General features: G+C 44.6%; 1 protein-coding gene across 6 annotated transcripts in view; it reads left to right on the top strand.

Annotated features, from left to right (window-relative positions):
- Window positions 1-10,044: 10,044 nt before the first annotated feature.
- FAM81A (family with sequence similarity 81 member A) overlaps window positions 10,045-18,574 on the top strand; it is an 82,560-nt gene continuing 74,030 nt past the window's right edge. For 2 of the 6 annotated variants that reach the window (XM_070469213.1, XM_070469214.1), the window contains exon 1: window positions 10,045-10,178. The gene's annotated coding sequence lies outside the window, so the exon portion shown is untranslated. Of the gene's footprint in view, window positions 10,179-10,256; window positions 10,274-10,583; window positions 10,741-18,574 lie in introns of those variants that run through there. The other 4 variants (XM_070469217.1, XM_070469218.1, XM_070469216.1 and 1 more) reach the window with 3 other exon arrangements.

The raw sequence follows: 18,574 nt of genomic DNA, 5'->3' as shown, positions 1-18,574 counted from the left end.
TGCCACTCTCAGTGCTCTGCTGAGGCGGGAGCTGCTGACCCTAGGCTCCACCTAGCCCACTAGGCCAACCTGCTCCCACCACCCACCCACTATGTGAACGGGCAGGTGGGAGCTCTGCTCCAGGGCACCAGCTTCCAGGCCTCCTCGTTGGCACAAGCTGACCGCTGGGGCCACTGGTGAGCTGATCCCATGACACCTGCAGCTTCAGACAGTGATCCTGGTTAACAAGCATGTCAACTGCCTCTGCATGGTCACTGTGGTCTCTGCCGCTTGCATGCCTCTCTCCACGGAGGGCGGGAGGAGGACATTCTGCAACAGCAGGGTCCTTCAGACCAGCCGCTTCCTGGAGTTGCACCTTTCTGCTTGTCCTACAGAGGCAATGAGGCAGCTATCATAGCGGCCTCACTCAGCAACTGGTTGGTGCCACAGTGGGCCCCTCCCCCAAGTAAGCGACAGTTAGTGAGCAACTGTCAACAAGTGACCGTTAGCGGTCCTGCTCAGCCATTGGTTGGTGCTGTAGTGGGCCCCGCCCCTTCCCCTCTTTGTTTGTAGAAGTTGCCTGAATTCGGACTGAGGGAAGATGGTTTTTTGAGCTGCTGTCTGCCATCTTCTCCATCTGCTAGCTTTCTAATTAAAGTCGTTATTCCTTGTTCCAATAACAGAGTCTCCCAATTTATTGCCCTGTCAAGTGGTGAGCAGAATGAGCTTGAACTTGGTAATATTACTACCAAGATGTGCTTCTGACTTCTGATTCTTTGTATGTGGTTCTTACAGCCTGGAAGATTTTAGGATCTTCTCTTTATCTTTGGTGGCCTGATATTTCAAAATGAATTGCCTTGATATGAGTCTTTTTTTATTCACTGTCCCAGGGATTTGGTGAAAGTGAAAGTTGCTCAGTTATGTCCAACTCTTTGTGGTCCCATGGACTATAGTCCATGGAATTCTCCAGGCCAGAATACTGGAGTGGGTAGCCTTTCCCTTCTCCGGAGGATTTTCCCAACCCAGGGATGGAACCCAGGTCTCCTGCATTGCAGGAGGATTCTTTACCAGTTGAGTCGCAAGGGAAGTCCTTGAAGGGACTTGGTGATTCTTTTCATCTAGGTGATCATGTCCTTCAGTTATAAGACATTTTCTTGTGTAATTTCTGCAACTTTAAAGGGCTTGCTATGGGATATCTGATTGGTTGGCCTGTCATCCAATACTGGTCATAAAAATTCCTGTGTTGAAGTTTTTTTAAAGCTTTACTTATAATTTTCTCTCTTTCAATTCAATAAAAGGAGAGCTGATTTTTCTTGTGAAAAATTTTCTACAGATACCATTATTATTTCCTCCCCTTGGAAAGAGAGTAAGCTCTTCTTTGGAAAAAGAAATGTCAAACTTATTATATTAAGATTAGGTACTATGTTGAGAAGGAAATGGCAACCCACTTCAGTATTCTTACCTGGAAAAGTCCATGGACAGAGGAGCCTGGTGGGCTGCAGTCCATGGGGTTACATGACCGAGCATGCGTGCGTGGGGGTGGAGGGAGATGGGTTGGTAGTAATAAACTGGGAGCACTAAAGAAAAAAAAAAAAAGATCAGGTACTATGTATGCTTGTGTCTTAAACTTACAATGAATTAGCAAGAAATTTGTATTTGTCAACTCCTCAGTCATTGCTGGCTACATTCAGCCTCAGAGATGTCCATTGTGAGCAGAATGACTTCAATTTGCAGTGGGAGGAAGGAGGATGGACTAGTGACGCCATTTGTACTTTTCCCACGGCACCAAATACACAGGCCTCTTTCCGTTTTCAAGGGCCTGGGTGTGTGCTTAATTTGGTTGAATCATATAGGTGGGGCAGGAAGGATTCAGATAAATAAGGCAGAAGCTGTACTGTGACAATCTCACTCATTGTTCTTAGAGGAGACCTTGGCATTTGTGTTAGGTGCAGCCAAAAATGATCTAGGATGTTAGAACTGTCCATCCACTTGACTAGGACTTGATAGTTTCATGCAAGGGAAAGAGATGGTTTGGGATATGGCTGACACTAGAAGGATAACTTAGAATTGTTCCAAGACAAGCAACATCAGAAAACAGTGTGGGGTGTGAGTCAACTGGATTAATTACCAACTTCTGTCTGCATATGTAAGATAAAATAGTTGGGCCAATATTAATTAGACTTCCACTTTTCTGACTGGGTCCTTGGAAAAAATAGTAATAATAAAACTTGTATGATATTAAGTATAATAAACAACATTAAAAAAATAGTAACTTAAATGTTCTAAATTTTTTTACATAAATTAGTGCTTTTGATCTCAATTAGAACCCAATGAAGTAAGCACTACATTACCCCCATTTTACAGATGATGCAACTGAGTCAAAGAGAGGTTAAGTAACTAGTCTAAACACATACCAATAGTGTTCAGGAAGTTCACAGCATGAATCCTCCTAAAGAAAAAAAAGTGTTAAGTTTACAATTTATGATTCTAAGGGGAATAGAAAGTTGCTTCTTGAGTCTGTAGTGATGAAAACCTGCTACATGACTATGTGGGGTGGGGGGAGCTACAGCTTTTGTTAGAAAATCCTAAAACTCATTTATGTTACCTTGGGAAATCTGCTATATGTACATGAAAACAAAGTATCTAAATGCTCGAGAGGAAACAAAGAGGACTATACTTGATATTTCTCTTTTAAGAGCAATTGGATAATATTAAAGTACAGAATGTGTATTGTCTATCTATTAGGACTTAAAAAAATCACTCTGTGTACCTTTTGCTAGCAAGCCTGCACTCATAAAGCTCTTGGTTCAGTTTCATTATTTAAGAAGGTGCTCAAATCCCAAAACGCTTTTGGTTGTTTGTGTATCAAACTAAAGATTCTTTTATCAGGTTCATTTGGAAAATGACACTAAATCTTCATTCTTTTCCAGCATAGACCTGGGTGAAGGTGTAAGAAATTAGAGTGTTAAAATTAATTTGTTCTCCCCCAAATACAACTTTTTATATATTACTCTTCATATTCTCTAATATGTGCAATCCTTGGGGGAAGAAAAGGGGAACAAAAACAGCATTTATTCAGGATTCACTTTTCCACACGCTTTATGTACTGAAGTTTGTGATGCATTGTTCCCTCCCAGACTGATGTGGTCATCGGGAGGCGATCCAGAATTTGGTTAAAGAACACGCCGTGGCATCAGAAGTGCCCAGGTTCAAATTCCACTATATATTACTTCAAATTCCACACAAATAGTACTTAAAATTTATACTGTATCTATTTAGTTTTCTCTATCACTATTTTTACATGAAATCTGACTATGGTCAATAACATGAAAAATTGTCATTATATTTCAAATACAGGAACATCAAATACCAACATCTGAAAATCCCACCCACGAATCATGATTATTGCCAATTAATTTATTGACCTACGAGCCCTGTCAAATATCTTATCATGATGAAATTTCCACTGTTAGAAATCTGCCTAATATTTCAAATCCCAACAGGAGTCTTTCTATTTATACTCTAAACATCAGACACAGTAACTACCTTTTCAGCCATGACTCCTATCTGCCCATGAGCTACAGATGAATTATCTGAAAATTACATGCAAACAGAGCCTCCGTATTCTTTATCTGTGTATTTGTTCTTTCTAGTGCTAAACAGCTTTGGGACTTGGACAAGACTTAGTAATGTCTTTAAGTCTCAGTTTTATTCATGGATTGTTGCAAGGAATAAATTAAATACTATAGGTAAAGCATTTAGCCTAGGGCCTGATATATAAACACTGCCTATTATAGCATCAGAGCTAGATAGGGTCCAGGTGAGGTAAGGCACTTAAGTGTGAAATTTAAGGGGATGCCCAAAACACTCAGTAATGAAGATAAATAAAATTTTAATGAAATACTTTGAAAATTGACAACACCAAAAATCAGTGATGAACAAAATATCAAAAATTTCAACAAGTATAGGATTGGTCGTCTTGATTTTTCTTTTGCCTTGCTTCATTGTGGCTTAGCATGGTACTGTACAATGTATCATGTATGTGGTGTGCATTTTTATGGAGTAGTAGGTATTGTCATTTCTTTTTTGTTGTTGAACAGAACCGAAAGTTGTCTCTTAATTCTCCTATCTGTGAGGATCACTATCTAGTAATGTACTACTTGGCAGAGAAGCTGAAACAAGTGTCAGCTTATGTGGGGTTCCATTTTCTAAACTATGCTGTCCTGACTGGTTAATACACAGTAAATAAGCATGTTTGCTCAGCTACACTAAACTGAACCATTGTGACATGAAACTTGAAAAGCTTAAAGATTATAGTGTGTGTTTGTGTGTGTGTATATATATATATATATATGTCTATTTTCTGAAAATTGCTTTAAGGAAAACTTTTCCAAAATCAATGTGCAATGGAATTTTCTTTTTTTAAGTTTTATTTTTAAAAAAGTTTATTTATTTTAATTGGAGGATAATTACTTTGCAATATTGTGATGGCTTTTGGCATACATCAACATGAATTGGCCATAGATGTGCATGTTTCCTCCCATTCTGAACCACCCTCCCATGGGAAAGGAGTACATTAAGGCTGTATATTGTCACCTTGCTTATTTAACTTATATGCAGAATACATCATGTGAAATGCCAGGGTGGATGAAGCACAAGCTGGAATCAAGATTGCCAGGAGAAATACCAATAACCTCAGATATGCAGATGAACCACCTTTATGGCAGAAAGCAAAGAGGAACTGAAGAGCCTCTTGATGAAAGTGAAAGAGGAGAGTGAAAAATCTGGCTTAAAACTGGACATTCAAAAAACAAAGATCATGGCATCAGGTCCCATCACTTCATGGCAAATAGATGGGGAAACAACAGAAATGGTGAGAGACTTGATTTTCTTGGGCTCCAAAATCACTACAGATGGTGACTATAGCCATGAAATTTAAAGATGTTTGCTCCTTGGAAGAAAAGCTCTGACCAACCCAGACAGCATATTAAAAAGCAGAGACATTACTTTGCCAACAAAGGCCTGTCTAGTCAAATCTATGATTTTTCCGGTAGTCACGTATGGATGTGACAGTTGGACCTTAAAGAAAGCTGAGCACTGAAGAATTGATGCTTCTGAACTGTGGTGTTGGAGAAGACTCTTGAGAGTCCCTTGGACTGCAAGGAGATCCAACCAGTCCATCCTAAAGGAAATCAGTCCTGAATATTCATTGGAAGGATTGATGCTGAAGCTGAAGCTCCAATACTTTGGCCACCTGATGTGAAGAACCGACTCATTGGAAAAGATCCTGATGCTGGGAAACATTGATGGCAGGAGGAGAAGGGGACAACAGAGGATGAGATGGTTGGATGGCATCACTGACTTGATGGACATGAGTTTAAGCAAGCTCTGGGAGTTGGTGATGGACAGGGAGGCCTGGCCTGCTGCAGTCCATGGGGTTGCAAAGAGTCGGACACGACTGAGTGACTGAACCTAACTGATTTATTTATCTGGCTGTGTCAGGTCTGAGTTATGGCTTGTGGGGTCTTCACCACATTGTGTTGGATTTTCATGTCTGGTACCCAGGCTCAGTAGCTGTAGTGTGTGGGCTCAGTTGCTTCATAGCATGTGAGACTTTAGTTCCCTGACCAGGGATTGAACCTGTGTCTCCTCTACTGCAGGGTGGATTCTTTTTTGTTTGTTTGTTTTCTTCATTTTTAATCGAAGGATAATTACAATATTGTGTTGGTGTCTGTCATACATTCAACATGAGTCAGCCATAGGTATACATATGTCCCCTCACTCTTGAGCATCCCTCCCACCTCCCACCCCATCCCACCCCTGTGGGTTATCAGAGAGCCCCAGTTTGAGTTCCCTGAGTCACAAAGCAGATTCCCACTGGCTATCTATTTTACATGTGTTAGTGTATATGTTGCTGTGCTACTTTCTCCATTTGTGCCACCCTCTCCTCCCTACTCATCCCTCTCCTCCTCGCCCCTGGCCCCAGTGTCCAGAAATCTATTCTCTATGTCTGTGTCTCCTTTGCCAGGGCAGATTCTTAACCACTGGACTACCAGGGAAGTCCTTGCAATGGAATTTTCTATAGGACTCCCTTTGCCACTGAAGTGAGTTTGGGATGAATCAGTTTAATTATAGAATTATTATAGAGCTCTGGCCATAAATTCTTTAGATAAATTTTCCTTTATTCCAGATTTCACTTTCTAGTGAGTTAGTATCATGTTAAAGCTCAGTTGTTTGCTATTTCAACACAATCCAGGCTACCTTTGCCCTTCTACGTACACCAGCAATTACCTAAGTTAAGACAAAGATGATATCTCCTAAGTTAACACTATTAGGAAGAATCTTCCAATATTTTATGCTTCCTTGCTGGTTGTACTCTAATTATAATTATTTTAAAAACCCTTATGAGATGGATAGTTACCAACAAATTCAGAAGCAAAACATATTTGAGAGAATTAGCCAACATATGAAGGGAAGTTATTAGCAATAAAGATAAGTCAGTTACAAAAGAAAAGAAGATAAGTCATCAGGAATAACACATATTTTATTAACTGGTTATTAACAGAATAATGTCCCAAGGTCTGAACCCTACCTTTGTTCAATGTAAGATTTTTCTTATTTGATGAAAGATTTTTAACAAGGAAATGGATATGGTGATGATGAAGTTAGTGGCAGAATTTAGATTGAGTTAGTGCAAAACGATGTACTGTGCTCTATTTCTTCATGAGTCCAACAATACATATATGCAAAGACTATTTTTTCCTATCTTGAAAATGTTCACTTAGCACCAAAAACCCTTCTCCTGACCTATTTCTCACCCTCCCTGCACTTCAAATTTCTCTAAAGTGTGACCCACACCTGCTCCTGCATTTTTCTAGCAGCCAGCCTTTTCTTAACCCACAGCAGTCTGATAACTCAAAAATACCCATGAAGGTCATCAGTGACCTTCTAGTCCCTAAATTTTCTTGACTTCTGTGGGACTTGTCACCTTGAACCTTCCCCCCAGAGCCTCTCTGAGATCATCCCTACTGTCTCTTATTCTTCCTCCTTGTTCTTTTTGTGGGAACCCTCTTCCAGTTTCTGGTTCCTACATACGACCATTGCTTGTGGGTAAATCCTTTGGCACTTTATTATTGGTGAAGACCACTGTGTGATACACCTCACAATGGATCTTGTCACCCCACTGAGTTATAAGCCTTAGTTGAGAATTGCTGCCTAGAAGATAAAAGTGTTAATCACTCTGCAGGGCTCACCATATACTTGGCCTGTTTCCCAGCCTTTTTACAAACATCAATTTTGACCTATACAATCCCTTGACCTGTCCTTGGGTGAGCCTGTTCACTGGCCTCAGAGAAGCCCCTTACATTGTATTTTCATGACTTTTTTGGGTGCTAAAACACAGGTAGGACCAGAACTCAGTTTTGAGAATTCCTTGGTGGTCCAGTGTTTAGGACTCCACGCTTCCATTTCTGGGGACATGGGTTCAATCACTGGTCAGGGAACTCAGATCCCATGAGTCATAAATCACTTTAAAAAAATCTCCACAGCATCTAGCAAAATATATTGCATTTGTTATTTGTATTTAATAACTGTTTGCTGAACAGTACGCTAGCCATGAAGTTTATAAAATTGCTCTCTTTGATGAAATTATTTTTGGTAATCTTTGCCAGTATTAAATAATTTGTAATACACAGCTTTTTAATGCAAAAAATCCATTTCCTGTAGTGAGTCACAATCAAACAATTCTGGAAAAACAGATAGTTCTTTGAAATTTATCCTACAGAAATAGTTTGAGCTGAAAAAAAAATAAGGTAGGCTTGAATCATTGTGCACTGTGTCTCCTCAGGATTCAAAACATGTCACCTGAACAGGGGTGAAAAAAGGTCAGAAGTGGGAAGTCATGGTGCTAATTCAAGGCTACTATGAAATTTCAGGATTCTTATTGAGGAGTTCAGAGTTTGAAAGAGCTACAATTAAGTGTCTTCTTACTGATGAATCTTTTAAAATTTTGGATTCTATTTATGCTAATTGATATGATTTTTAAAAAGTCAGAATAAAATGGTGTATATATGTAGCAAGGGCCCTCACTTACCAGGTCCTCTTCTCTACCTTTGAGAGTGATGGAGTCTTGTGGCAAATACAAAACACAGTTACGCTTCAAAGGCAGCAGAAGTACCGGAGAGAGTTTTCTGTTTTATAGATGCTCTACTCTGAGGATTTTAAGGAGGCAGCTGCTCTCTGAGGAAGTCAGGAATGGGTGTCCTGCAGCTCTGTATCAAAGGGAAGTGGCAGAATGGAGCTGGGACCAGGGCAGAGAGTGGAATAGTAAGGGGAGAGGGATGAGGCAAAGAGGACTTTCATGTGCCCATCTGAGATGCACACCTTACTACAGTAACCCCGTGTGGACAGGCGAGAAACACTTTGAACCTTTCTCGAGACTCTTCATGATGGGCTCTGGGTTTGAATGAGTACTTTCCGATAAGACCTGCACATCTTTCCAGACATAGCAGCCAGTTATGTATGTTTCAAATATATTTTCAGTGGCAAAAACGTAGTGTGAAACTGCCGTGATACTGTTATCACCATGACACAGCATTGAATTCCATATGTATTTACTGAGTGCATACCATGTGCCAGGCAGTGGGAATCAAAGGGGAAAAAGGAAAGAAGAATCACTGAGCTAAAAGAATTCTCCTAGGTCAGATCTCCAGACCACAGGTCTCGCGGTCATGCACTCTGCTTATGGCAATAGCAGTGTCAAGGGTGTCTGTTATTTGACTGATGTGTCTCTTGCTGTCGGCTCTATGAGAACAGAAATCTGCTTCTCTTTTTCTTCTTCACCATTATGTATCAGGGCTAACTAAGCACAGTTTCCAGCATTTGACAAGCATCCTATAAACATTGTTCCCTGAATGTTATGGATGCATTAACCCTTTATGGGGGTATTATTCCTTTTTATACGTACGGAAACGGAATATCCAAGACCACACAGAAATCACTGCTGAAGAGAGGATTCCAGAATAGCCCAGCCTGACTCCACAGCCCAGGGTCTGCCTACCAAGTCCTACCCCTTTCCCTGGATTGAAGAGGCTGTGAAAGATTGTGGAGAGAAAGCAGTGGCTTGATTAGAGAGTGGCTTCTCATGATGCCCGGGGTAGACGGATAGGAACACCCTTACTAGGTAAATACTAGCGACGCGAAAGAGAGGTGAACCGGAGGTGACGAGGCGGGCATAGGTGGAGGTCCCCAACTCCGCTACATCCCGCCCACGGACAGGAAGCAAAATTTTGAGTGGATCAGCTTGTGCATCCTGCTCAGAATCCACATTGAGAGGAAGGTGGAAAGAGTTAGGACACCCTGGGAAAGGGATGAGGTAGAAGGGAGAAGGAAGGGAGGTGAAGAAGACGGGTGGTGACAGATGTTTCTTGCGTTCGCGTCTGCTGCAATGAGACACCATCCCTGGTCCCAGTGGCGAGTGTCAGGGTGATTGATTAAGATGTCACTTGGCCGCCTCGAGGGTTACTTAGCTCCCCTGCACTGGTGGGGCGTCAACGCACAAGCTGTTTCCCAGACAGTGGCCTCATAAAATAACTTCTCCCCGATGTGGAAGAAAGAGGGTGGGGGGAGATAATAACGCTGTTTGTGGGAAAGAGGTTTGGTAAAGAAGGGACGTGAGGGCTCTGAAGAGAATTACACTGCAGCCACCACGGCTATTATCTTAATCAGGCACCATTTCAACACCTCTGCCTTCAAGTCAAGCAGCCCTACAACAGGATTTATTTTCCAATAAGCGAAATCCCCGCCCGCCGACTCGGAGTCGCTGGGCTGCGAGCTGGGTGGGAAACAGCAGCCGGAGGAGAGGCTATTTTGGGTGTGGGAACGCGGAGGGAGGAGGGGCGGCGCCGCGGGGCCGGGCGCGGGCGCGGGGAAAGCCTCCAGCTCGGGCTGCCACGGCAACCGCGTCCAGGCAACGCGCCCGGAAGCCGCTCGGGCGGCGCGCGGCGGCTCGCGCCCCCCGGGAGCCGCGAACCCGGCCGGGCCGCGCGCCGGGCCAGGCGGCAGGCGCGCGCTGATTGGACGGCGCTCCCCGCGGCGCGGGCCCGCAGCCGGGCGCCCCGCTCAGCCCGCGCCAGCGGCCGCCGCACCCAGCCGCGCCGGCGAGGACATGGGCAGCCACGGCGCGCCCGCCCCCCGCGCCGGTGAGTGCGGCGTCCCGGACCGCCGCCCGGCCGCCTCCCGTCCCCCGTGGCGGGAGCGCCCGGGGCCCGCCGGTGACCTTGGGACGGCCCCCGGGGTGAGGTGGGCCAGGCTTGGGCGAGAGAGAGCTGAGCGTGGCTCATGTGACCTACTGCCGGCGAGAGGGTTAACTGCATGCTGACGCGAATGGATGAAGTTGGGCACCGGGCGCGACTGGCATTGCATTTTTGCGGGGGCCGGGGGAGGTTGCATGCTGGCACACCAGCAGAAGCCCCGAGGGACTGTTTGGGGGCGCTGGGGTGGAGCACACGTTGCCAGGGGGCAGTGTTCCCAGTCAGCTGTCCCGCTCCTCAGAGCTGAGTGACCTTCAGTGGCTTCATCTCTCTGCCCCCTCCCCACCCTTCTCTCATCTTTCAAAGGAGGGGCTCGGGTTCTTTGCAGTTCCGGGGTGCTGCCATGGTACTGTGAGCTGAGAAGGGTGCCCCAAGTACTGCAGGTGCCGGACATACAAGCGTTAGCCACGCTATTTCTACCAGGAGTTTCCATTAATTTGCTCTCAAAGTGGTAAGATATGTTATCGTTTTGTGAAAGACGGTGGAGAGAAAGCAGTGGCTTGATTAGAGAGTGGCTTCTCATGATGCCCGGGTAGCCTCTTGGGTGCTCTAAAGTCGTGAAGAAAAGCAGGGTTAAAGCTCCTGAGTTCTTGTTTCCTGTAGTTAATCTAATAGGAAAGTTTGTATTTGAACAGGTAGAATCAAAACCCAATAGTGGCAGGCAGCAGCAAATTAAGTGAGTCATTTCTTCAGTATGCACGAGGTTGTGTGTGTGCGCGCGCGTGCTTGTGTGGCTGCGCTCACGCCCTCATCTTAAAGTCTGTGTGTCAGTGTTAGAAATTATTTCATAGGAGTAAGCAGAAATAATGCTGGAATGATTTGAATCCACAAAAGTGCAGCTCTCTGAGAAGCAGGGGTGAATGTTTGCTGCTTGTTCTTTTAATGAGTTGGGTTTGTGAAGGTAACCAGGCTTTTACTGAGAAACCTCCCTAGCATTTGCCCACCGGGGTATGTGGGGGGTGGGTGGGTAGTAGCGCTCCCGAGACTCAGTCAGTTGTATCACCTCTTCTGTCCTTGACGTTGGCTGGGGCCCCTTTCTGTATTCTCAGTTCATGAATTTCTCTCTCCCTGGGAGAGGGAAGGGAGGCAATGCCCTGTCTGGCTTTCTGCTCCAAAGCAAACCTTGATATTCCTTCCAGGGTGATTTCATCTGTATAAAAATGTGGTTTGGGAAGACAGATTTTTCAGTGTTAATGAATAAGCTTCTGCGAGCTTGTTTACCCGGAGGTTTAGTAATCTTAAATGGTTTACATATTAGAAATCTGATAGCATTCAGATACCAAATCATTACTGCCCAAGAATCCCGCCACTTAAGCCCTCGGAACCCTTAAATGAATCACACCTCATTACCCTTGGATCCCTTAGTAACAAACTATTCAGCCTCCTGTCCTGAGGCTGCTAGCCTATGTGTCTCTCCAGCCTGCCTTTCAGTCTCTTGTTTTTGTACCTCCTGCAGCCACCTGCCTTTGTGGTCATTTTGCTGCAGCTGAGTCCATTTCCTGTCCTCTCCCTAGCTCCAGAGGCTGAGTGAACAACTGCCCTCAGAACATCCCTCTCTCATCTCACTGGTGCAGGGATTGGGTTTTCTCTTGCTTCCCAATGCCGCCTCCAAACCATTAACCCATCCCTGACAGTCTTCTGTCTACGGTTCCTGCCATCTGCTTGTGCTCCATACCCTCCTCCTTCTTGTCTGGGTCAGTGCTTGCCCAGCCTAGTGGCTCTTCAGGATCACCTGGAGCACTTTGAAAAACATGGCACTGCAGACTCTCCCAAACATACCGCCTTAGAATCATCAAGCTTGGGAGGACCTAAACATTTTAATTTTAAAAACAAACCTTAAAAGAAGGAAGAGGAGGGGGAGGAGAGATGGGAAGGGGAAAAGAAAGCTCCCCAGGTGATTCTGATATACACCCGAGTTTGGGAATTAACTACAAATTGGTGCTTGCCAAGGGCGCTTGCCATCGGCCTCTGTGGGGATTGAAACCAGTGCTGCTGCAACTCTGTGACCTTCGACATGCCCTAAAGGGAGTTGGGCGGGGGGTGGTGGTGGAGAACAGGAATGAGGCAGTCTGAGCTTTGGGAAAACTGGCAGAACTGGTCTTCAGATAGACATTTTCAGGAACTGATTTTATGAACCCAATCCTTGAATCTCCTCATATTTAGAAAAGCACTTAATCCCTTCATGGTGACATCAGCTCTTTGTGACTAGCAGAAAACCTTTGCAAAGATAAGTTCTTGTTTGTGTGAACTCCTCCTTTACCAAAAAGTGAACTGATGTGCCAGTTGCTCAGTCGGGTCCAAGTCTTTGTGACCCCATGGACTGTAGCCTGCAAAGCTCCTCTGTTCATGGGATTCTTCAAGCAAGAATACTGGAGTGGGTTGTCATTTCCTTCTCCAGGGGATCTTCCCGACTTAGGGATCGAACCCAGGTTTCCCACATTGCAGGCAGATCCTTTCCCTTCTGAACCACCAGGAAAACGTCACCAAAGTCACATACATTGACCTTCTCCCACTACCTCTTTGGAATAGTTTCTCAAAGCTATCTGAAGTACTGTCTCCTGGGCTGCAGTCCTCTTTCTGTGCCAAAAAAAAAAACTGAACTCGAAACTCTCACATTGTACATTTTTTCTAAGTCGACAGAATCATTTCACTTGATGCTACAAAAAAATTAACAAACAAACATGATTAACTACTTGATTCTCGTTTCTACCTTGTCTCTTGCCGGCGATTTTGGTGTTTATGTTGAGGTTCTGTTAATTCACTGAGTTCCTGAAGGTCATTCGTATCAACTCCTGTGGCTTCAGTTTCCACATCAATGGCTCACTTCTTGGACTTGTATAGTCATGGGAATTTTTTCCACCTTCAAGATCTGGAACTTGGATGTCAGTTTTCTTGGCTGATTTTTCCCACCTACTACACCAGACTAACCATCACTGAGGACTCTGGTCCCTTGGTCACTTGCTACTACAATCCTTTATGGCTCTGTTTCTCTATTTGGAGGATATACTTTGCAGCCATTTTGGTTTTGTCTGGAATCCCAAATCCTTTCTCTTAACATGTTGGGCTTCTCATATTCCAGTCGTCAGTCCAAAATCACCCTCATCATCTGCTTTTTCTTCTCCCAGTCTGCCATGTTATCTGCCAAGTTATCACAAAGACCTTTGCACTGGTTCCACTGCAGATTTATGCTAGCTCTAATTTCACCTAGGTCTTACTTTTCTGCTAAAAAAGAAATCCATCTTTTATGAAATACCAGCTGCATTTCTTTAGAGGTGATGCCAGACTTTTCCATTCCTTAAACATCCAGTCAGTTTCCTTCCTTTTTTTTTTTTTCATTGATGAGATTGAAGATGTTTACATTGGAGCTAACTGCCCTCTGCTTTAATGTAAGTTTCCACTGTACCCTCTTCACTACCCCAAGCATTCTTTTTTTAATATATATATATTAGTTATTTATTTGGCTGCATCAGGTCTTAGTGAAGCATGCGGGATCTTTTAATTGAGGCATGTGGGATTTAGTTCCCTGAGCTGAGCCCCTGCACTGGGAGTGTGCGGTCTTAGCCGCTGGACCACCGGGGAAGTCCTCAAGCATTCTTTCTTAATTCTTCTTTGACCTTCTTTATTTTCTTCATCCGAGGAAGAAAATGTCTATCAGTCCCTTACCCACCATTAACTTGTGTACTCTGCGTGCTCCATCCTCTGGATTTTCCCCATTCCTTCTTGCCTCTCTTGGGAACTTGGTCCATCTGTTACTCCCTTTCTCTCATTTCTTTGGTCCCTCCTTACTCAGTCCCAGCCTTCGAGCTCCGCTTTTAGCCAGGTTTTGCTCAGCTCCCCCAGATGCCTTCAGACTTCCGTTTCCAGCCCTGCCTTCTGAATTTCATTCAGAATTTTTAAAAAAGGAATTTTATTTATTTATTTTTAGCTGTGCTGGTTCTTCATTGCTGCATGATCTTTTCCCAGGTTACGGAGATTGAGGGCTCTTGCGGTGCATGGGCGTCTCATTGTGGTGGCTTCTCTTGTTGTGGAGCAACAGGCTCTAGGGCGTGCGGACTTCATTAGTTGTGGCTCTCAGACTCTGGAGTGCGGGCTCAGTAGTTGTGATTCACAGTCTTAATTGCCCGCGGCATGTGGAATCTTCCCAGATCAGGGATGGAACCCGCGTCTCCTGTATTGGCAGGTGGATTCTTTACCACTGAGCCGCCAGGGAAGCCCCATTCAGAATATAATACCCAGAAACCCAGCTATTTTGTCTATAAAGAGCTCTTCCTCCTAGCTTCCTTAATCTTTTTTCCTTTTTTAACTTTTTATTTTGAAATAATTCAGATTTACAGAAAATTCGCAAGAAAGATTTAAATAATTCCTGTATACTTTTCATCCAAAATTCTATAAGTATAACTGTTTACCACACTTGCTTTTTCTTTCTCACGCAGTCACTCTCTCTACACACATATGCACACACATCATGCACAGACTCGCACACACATATTTGTCATTTTTCCTGAAACTTCAGAGTAAGTTATAGACATGATGCCCCTTTATGTCCCTCTCCAATGTGTATAGTTCCTTAAAAGAGAGACATTTTCTGACATAACAAGCATCAGAATTAGTACATTAACATTGATTCTATTGGTACTATTGTCTATTCTATAGACCTTATTCAAGTGTCACCAAAAGTCCTAATAACATGTTTTAGAGCAAAAGAAGGGGAAAAAATCTTAAAAAAAAAAAAAAAGCCTCCTACTTGTCCAGGATCCATTCCAGGACCCTGTGCTTTTCTAGTTGTCTTGCCTTGTTCACTGCCTTTATTCTGAACAGTTCTCAGTCATTCTCTTGTCTTTCGTGATCTCGGCACTTTGGAAGGGCAAGGCTGGTGGTTTTGTAGAATATCTTTTAACTTGGGTTTGGAGTTCTCTTGGGGGTAGATCCAGGTTATCCATCATCAGGGAAGCATCCTAAAGGGATTTACCATCTCCCTCTTGGGGCACTGACATGATTTCCGTGCTGTCATCACGCTGTCTGTGACCTGCTTTTGCTCTCTTGGGTTATTCTGACTTTTCTGCTCTTCACACCCCTACATCCAGCCGGTTGTTGAGTGTTGCAATGCTCCCTGCAGCATCTCCCTCAGTGTGTCCCCTCCTTTCTGTTCCTCCTTTCCATCCTGCTGTGGAGTCAAGGCCTCCGTACGTGGTCCCGGTGACCGTTTAGCATGGCTTACCACCAGGAGCCCAGGTCCGTGGCACCAGGCAGCACTTCCTCTGCTCTGTCCTCCCTCCACCCTTTCTCAGCCTGTCCTGCCTTCACTTGACCCACCCCTTTGAATTTTCCACTCACCTGCCTGATTCTCAAATGCATTTCTGGCTGGCCCAGTTCAAACCCATCCTGCCTCTTGCCTGGAGGCAGCCGCACCCCTCAGCTAGGAGGAGCCTCTTCACTCCTGCACCGTGGCTTGTCTGTTCTAGTTCCCTGTTGAAGCGAGGCTCTTGCGTGCGGGGGCTGTGTCTTATTCAGCACTGCAGAGGCTCAATGAGTGTTTGTTGACTGGGCTAACTGACTTGATTAAAGTCATTAAGCGCAGGCGCAGGCTGACCTTCGAGTTATCTGCCATGTGGTACAGGGTGGTGGGTGTGAGACCTCTGCTTTACTTCAGGAGTCAGGTGGGTGTGGGCTCAGAATAAGGCCTCTTTGCAAAATGATACGTAATTCAGAAAGGTATTTCCACGTTGTAAGTGGAGTAAATGATTCTCTCCCGATGACATCTTAACTTTGCATCTACGTGTCAAGACAAACAGAGGGCAGATTGGCTTGAAAAAGAGTAGAGAAATCTACCAGCGTATTAAAAATGGCCCATCTATTTCTTCACACCGCAAGTGAGCAGCGGAATGTGTGAGGAGCAGTTTCTCAGGCTCACATCCTCCCTCAAGCCCTGGAACCACCTGTTCTCTCCTCCCTATTGTCTGGCTGACTCTTTTCCCCTGCTCCCGCCAGCACCGCCTTTCTCCCTCCACATGCCCTAACTGTCTTCTCTTCCTTATTTCACTCTTTCTGCCTGTTCCTATCTCTTAATAAATCTTCTGTGTTCTTCCCTCTCCCTAGTTTGATGATTTTATTTTTTGACTTCTTGGATACCGTTTGACATTCCGTGGGTTTTTAACATAAAAACAGGTGAAAAAGGATAAAACAATGGCTTTGTACTTCAGTGGGGTTTTTTTTTTTTCTTTTTAATCCCCTCCCCTCCAAGGGTCAGGCTTCCCAGGTGGCACAGTGGTAAAGAATCCACCTGCCAGTGCAGGAGACCAGGTTCTTCCCCTGGGTAAGGGAGATCCTGAGGAACAGGAAATGGCCAGTCAGTCCAGTATTCTTGCCTGGGAAATCCCACGGACAGAGGAGCCTGGCAGGCTACAGTCCATGGGGGTCACAAAGAGTTGGACGTGATTGAGCACACACACCCCCCCAAGCGTCGGTAGTTCTTGGTATTAGAAAATGTAGTTATCAGTGATAATGAAATTTTGGTTTTTCTTTGCCACACAGTATGTGGGGTCTTAGTTCCCCCAACAAGAATCAGACCTGTGCCATTGAAGTGGAAGCACAGAGTCTTAACCACTGGACTGCCAGGAAAGTCCTAAAAATGGTTTATTTGATTATCTTTCTGCTACAGTAAGAAAATGACTGGGAACATACTGGTTGATAAACATCGAAAGACCTGAAGTTTTCAGTCTCTGTTAAGGCAAAATTGGTATTTGTGCTTAACTATCTGATTGCAGGATGGTGAGTTGTCGAGGTTACTGGAACCACAGTATTCCTCCCTGTGGTGTGCCTCACTGGCTGGCTGCGGTCAGCCTTTTTTCTGTCCTAAGAATGCTTTTGTGTGGATGACGTCTTTGGACAGAGGAGCTACAGAAGTGAAGGCAAGAGATCCTGCGGCTTGGCTGAGTGGGGCTGGAATAACAGGCGTGTTTATGTGGGAGAGAATGAGTAGGGTTGCTTTTGCACTATGAAATTCTTAAAATTGTTTTACCAGGAAGATGTTATTCAGAAACCCCTGGTGCCTTCAGCTCGTTTTTTGTTTATTTCAGATTTCTTTTTTCCCCCCTGGTTTTAATTATCTCTAGAAGAGCTCAGGAGGCCTCCCATGCTGTCTCTAAAATAGTTGTAATATTAATGTGCTGAACTCAAGTCATTCCTCAAAATAAAAGAGTCTCTCACAGACCCCTGTGTTCAGCAGAGAAGTCCAGCCCCTTCCCGCTATGTGTGAGGAAAAGGGCAGAGACCGGAGGCTGCCCATCCCCAGTCCTTAGCTCTTCAGCCAGAGATTCGTGTCGGGTAGAACCCCAGAGTCACGACTAGCGTTGTGTCTGCGTGAGTATAGAGTCATGATGCCTTCCTTCTTCTGTTCGATCCTGGATGCATCGGAGGTGGAGGTGGTTTAGGAGGGAGGGAGTTTACGCTGGTTTTTAATAATACTTTTTCTGTTCTAGCTGGTGCATTTGGCAGATTCCCTTTTTAACACTTGGTAATGTGTCTTCTCTAATGCCTTCTCTAATGCTAGAAAGAAAAGTTGCCAAATATAGCTGTTGATCATACTAAAACACCTGAAAGGTAATACGAACGCACTTGTGGTGTGGGTGTGGGCATGGGTGAGAGCCCGTCCTCATTCAGGGCACCCTGAGCAGCCTGCTGAGCTCACAGCTGGAAGGGATCTTGAGTCAGCAGTCGATATGTCACTTGGGCAGGGCCACTGGCTAATTAGAACGGTGGGCCTTACAAAGGAAGAACCAGCAAATGAAGAAATGTTTATCAGCATCTGTGTAGGGACACTGTACTGGACTTCCAGGGGGTTACAGACTTACAGGGTATGTAGTCTTTGGAGCCCCCCAGCAGCTCAGCTGGGGAGCCAGAATCCACGAGAAGTTCAAATAACAATAGAAGATTTAAATAGCATTTCAAAATAGCTGTTATTAATAGATGGGAACAGAAACCAATCTGTTTTTGCAGGGGATCTCCTAAAATTGTTAGCATCATTTTAAGCTGTGCAGAGTGGATTAGAGCAGCATCATGGCCATTCCTTGGGTTCCAGGGGTCCTGTGATTTCAGTTTCCACTCATAATCCCCACTGGACCTGCCAGAGGTCACATGTGTGCTGCATATTTACGGGATCCCATCAGTTATGCAGTGGTCCCTGCCTTGACCAGAAGGCCACTGTAAATGCTTTGAACATTTTGAAGTTCGTTTTTGCAGGGGTCAGAAATACAGCCACGTTTCACCTTTCCACTCTCAACAGAATT

The sequence above is a fragment of the Odocoileus virginianus genome, chromosome 6, assembly GCF_023699985.2.
Source record: "Odocoileus virginianus isolate 20LAN1187 ecotype Illinois chromosome 6, Ovbor_1.2, whole genome shotgun sequence".
Lineage (NCBI taxonomy): Eukaryota > Metazoa > Chordata > Mammalia > Artiodactyla > Cervidae > Odocoileus > Odocoileus virginianus.
The sequence above is the reverse complement of the archived record's forward strand: the minus strand, read 5'-3'. Positions and strand labels throughout refer to the sequence as shown.